Here is a 5,211-nt window from a genome sequence, read left to right as displayed (position 1 = left end):
TTCAGGACAAATAATAAAACTGGTCTCAACCTGATATGTACTTTCTGCAATTATTTCTCCGCAATTCTTTGAAATGCCAAAGTTCAATGCTCAATACGTCATGAGAAGGCATGATCATTTTTCCCCATGAGACTCTGCTTCTGGTTCCTGTTGCGGCATCTCTTGAATGTGGAAGGAAACTGTCACAAGACTGTCACACCATCAAATGAAAATAAAAGGTCCACTGTAATCCTAGTTGCAGAGATAAACTGACAGTGTCCTGCAGAGCAGCCTGTCCGTATGCGGCTGCTGAGCTTCTGACAGCTCCATCAGCCAAGGTGGGGATCACACCTTCCAGCAGCACAGGAAGTAGTAACTCCTGTCAGTTGCGCTTTGGGAAATGAATACCTGAATCCAAGTGTTTTGCATCTGAGCAAGGTTTTTTTTTTATTTTCCTTGGAAGTGTTTCCCAAATTAAAATAAATAAATAAATAAATAAATAAATAATCAAATAAATAAATGAATTTTGATGTAAATTTTAATTTAAATTTGTATTAATTTTTTAAAATTTCCAAATTAAAAACCTTCATCTGATAAGCGAATTAATCCACTCCGCACAGGAACCTTATCTAAAGGTTTCCAACCTTGTTTCCTGCCCAAGTGTGTAGTCAATGACAGAAGTAACTACCATGGTCCATGTTATACGGCCCTCAGCTTCCAGGGTTATGTCTCAAAGACATCTTCATCTTTATGATGGCATATATTCAGAGTTTCTCCAAAATAGACTATATAAATTGAAAAGCTATTGACCGGTTGTGGTGAAACACAAATGCACATAAATGCGCGCGCACACACACACACACACACACACACACACACACACACACACACACACATACAAACAAAATTCAAGTTGGTCTACACCTGAGTGGTCACTGGCAAAGCACGGTTCCTTCAAGTTTTCTGTTCAAATGTTCAAGGTCTGTTTTAGAGATTGGACAGACTCAGAGTGAGATGAACTGAAGGTCAAATCTAAACTCTGGAGCAAGTCGTGTAGCCATTATTGTGTCAGGTAGGATTTTCCTGCCCCTGTCTTTTCATATGTTATTGGAAAAATGTGTCACATCATAACTTCCCTCTCAACTGCTTAACACTGCACTCATGGGGAAAAAATAAATAAAATTCCATGAAATGCTAAATGTTTCCTCAATTGAAAAACAAATAAAAACAACGCATATTTCAGTGTGTTATAGAAGTAACCTACACAGCCTGAGAAGTCCTTACATTGAGAGGACAGAGATTTGTTATTCATTCATGTGACATTTTCTTGTTCTAACTAAAGTAGATGTGTTAAACAATTTTCTGTGGAGGTTCTCAGTCATCCAGGTCATGGATATTTCTTGTCAAAATCTTCTTTTTGTAGCAACTGGAGTCTCATAGCAACTGCACTTGATTTTCTTCCCTTGAAAAATGTTTTAGCCTCCCTTTGGTATTCTTCTTTCTGACAAATTCCCAGGAAGACTATAAGTATGTCTAATCTCAGTTTGAGATATTTATATTGACAAATTGGTCTCTTCCCTGGAATTTAGAGGAAAATAAGAGGAACATTAAATTATTTCAGTATAGTAAGATGGTTGGGGTTGATGAAACTCAATTTTTTAGTATTAATCATCATGGTTTTCTGGAATGTGGTGTCTTAAGCCAGTGAATGTATCTCGTTTGTTCCATTTGCAGGTAAAACAAAACAAAGGTAAAAATCCATGTATCCATCAAACCACACATTTTTCAGTCCATTTGTCCATTATCCTTTTCCCATCTAACATCTGTCCTTCTATCTGTCTGACAGTCAGTCCATCTTTCCAAACATCAATTGATCCATCATCTATCAGTTTGTCAATACACTGATTTTTTTTAACCCTTTTCCTGTGCATCGACCCAATCATCATTCCATTTGTCAATAATATTTGGATCTTAATTATATGCCCATCCATCCATGATTTAGCATCAAATATATGATGAAAAGCAAAGCATTCAATTTGAATTTGATCTTTGATAATTTCCTCTGAGGTGTCTCATGTTAGCATCACGTGTGTAAATATCTGTAAATTACAAGTTAATGTCACTGGATCAACACGAGAGGCACGTAGCCGGAGTACAATGGATACTGTTAAAATAAATACACAATTGTAAAGTTGTCTAAAGCAAAGTGTAAGGTTTTTTCTTTTCCTTTTTTTTTTTTTAAGTCAAAATGATTCACTAATGAGCTATAATGTGTAATGACCACTGAGGGCAGCAAACACGCCCTTACTGGCTCCTCTGTCAGAAAAGCAAATGGTGAATCTGTTAAGTGCAGCCAGACAAACCATAGCCTGAGAAGAATCATTAAGACTCATTGTTTAATAATGGAGACAGTCAACAGTATAATAACTGCCTTTGGAGGCCAGAGGCTGGAATAAATTAAAGGTGATATACACAGAGTAACTACTGCTAAAAGAAATCCATGGATTGCATTTTAAGCACTGTACACGGATTATAAATTCGTATACAACCACAGCGACAGTAGAATTAAACTGTCACATCCTGTGGATTGACAGGGATTGCAACAGGAATGTTTTCATGCTCTCAAACTGAATTAAACTGGACAATGAGATGTCTTGTGGTAGCTTAACAAATTTGAAAAGCTCATGTCAATTTTTTTTTTTCAAAAATCATGGTCCAGTTATTCAATATAAACCACAGACCTTTTTGTGAGACATATTCAAGGGAACCATTCTTCTTTCAACAAAAACACACCACTAACCATCTTCATGAAAGCACTCATAGCATAATGCATAGCATAATTGGGACTGATCAGTATAATTAAATAGAGTGAAAATAGTTTTTTTTTTGTTTTGTGGTGAAATCTAACTGTATTTTTAAAGAAAATTGAAGGATAACAAGTGTTTTGGATTTTCACTTACTGTATGTACACATCAGTTACCATAAGTTATCGTGGCGCTGGTGGACGGCAGCCTACTGCTCATGGTTCATCTATGACGGGTTAATTGCAGAGAATAAATATCCCCATGAGAGATTAATAAAGGATAAATTATTATTATTGATGACTATTTCCAGGAATTTGAAATCTGACCTTTAAGGGTCATTACCATCTATATTTCTCTCTCCCTCTCACTGACACACACTTTGTTATTGCTATTGAATGTTATTATTTGTTACTTATTTAAAGAAAAAATAATAATGTTAAGTACACACACACACAAACATGCAAGCACATGGACACAAACAGTTGAGGCTTCAGTGATCACTATTCCAGTAAGTCCTATCTGGGCTGCTAGGCTGTTTGACATAGCGGCCATGTGTTGGCTGTGGCCTCAGTACAATAGCCCCGACCCCCTGGGGAATTTGGATTCCATCTTTAGTTCGGAGCTCATTAAGCCGATTATTACCATAATCTCTCTGATGGCAGCCAGTATAAAGAAATACCCTAATAATTGCCTGCTTACATTTGCGGCCTTGTTGACTTAAATGGGAGTCTGAGAGATCCACTGTGTTTCTTGGTGTTCTGTTGGTGTTTGTATTAATATATATCATATTTAAACAGATAAATGTGGCAAAAAGATGAGATGATTACTACCAAATGCAAATGCCCACTGAGACCAAAGCACGGCGGTGCAGCATAATTCATTTATTCTGCAGCATGTCTTGCCTGCCTTTCCTGGAAACATTCACACAAACACAAAGACGCAAACACACACACAAGCATATTCACACCCAACACGACACGTACATGCGGCACAACCTATGTCGCTGGGTTTTTGACATGACTGACAGCTCTGACACCACCAATCAGTGCTGGCTAGCAAGGTCACACACTGCTGTTTGTAGCTTGATATGTAGATACACCTCTGCAGCTTTCCCTTCCTAGGAAATGCTCACCCAGGTGTGAAGTGTGCAAATGTTAGATGTGTTCCGTGTGCTCATGAACTAGCGGTTCACCAATTTTTAGCTTTTTTTTTCCTTGTTTGTTCTACCTTATACCTTCTAAAATGTCAAAGGTTGTTTATGCAAATCTAATAATCAGTACTGTCATTGCAAGGATGTGCTGTAACTTGGGTAAAACAATGGCTTGCATGACACATTTCAATGTAAGTACCAAATGTGCTCTTATTCTAGCAAGTGAAATGCGAGCACAAAGCGATCAGCATCGGCTTCTCTTTAACTTTCAAAAATATATATTCATTTCTTCTTCAACACTGCTAGAATGTCATTGACAGCAGTAACCAAATACTGTATCTCAAGGCCAGGAAGTAGAACTTTTTCAATTTTCTCTTGGATAATAGCAAGTGAGTGACATTTGTCATAATTTCAAGGTTTGAATGGACATGAAAACCTCAGCACAAAAGATCAGGAAATTGGCCATCTAGTTCTATAAGTTAAAAAAGGAAAAATCTGGATCTGCAAGTGTAAAATGTTTTGAAACATTGAACACATTTTATTATTTCAATATGGGCCTTTTTCCAATACTGTATGACTGACCTGTTCTTCCATATTTCTAATTAAATATATTATCAAAAAAGGAAGCAATGCAATTATTTGGAAATCACAAGATGGTTAGGTTAAAAAATGGAAAAAGATCCAAATTAAAAAAACACCAGGATATTCAGCAGCATATCATTATTAACTTAGCCTGAGAAAAGTCTTCAGTGCTGTTTAATGGTAACGCATGTGACAATAAGTATGTCAGTTAACAATTTAGCTATCAAGGTGTCATTTTGCATATGGCAACTGTACACCAGGGCCTGCCTTCGATCCCCCATCAGGTATTGCGGTTTCTGCCACAGCCTTCAATCCATCCCCTGATGGCTAACACTAATCAGGTCTGGTTAGTGGAAAGCAGGATCTGCAGCTAGATTTTTCACAAGGGCCTTCACCTATGTGATCTCACAGGCTCTTTCGCTCTCTGCCACATGATAAGTGTCTGTGACCTCTGACCTTTATGGATAATTAAAGAGTCATGACCTCACTAAGATTGCATTGGAAATCTGTCATTGATGAGTAGTGAGTAAGGCACTGATGAGGGATTTTTTTTTTTTTTCACAAATGTAACATGTATAAATTATATATAAAATATATCCAGCGATAATGTATGTATTTTTTTAATAAGCAGTGTTAATGGATTTTTAAAAATTCATCCTATGTTTTTTCAAATATTTGGAAGTAGGAATGTAAGAT

The sequence above is a fragment of the Fistularia commersonii genome, chromosome 3 (genome assembly GCF_037954325.1).
Source record: "Fistularia commersonii isolate RoL2024-O1a breed Wild chromosome 3, RoL_Fcom_v1.0, whole genome shotgun sequence".
NCBI lineage: Eukaryota > Metazoa > Chordata > Actinopteri > Syngnathiformes > Fistulariidae > Fistularia > Fistularia commersonii.
This window is presented reverse-complemented; position numbering follows the sequence as displayed.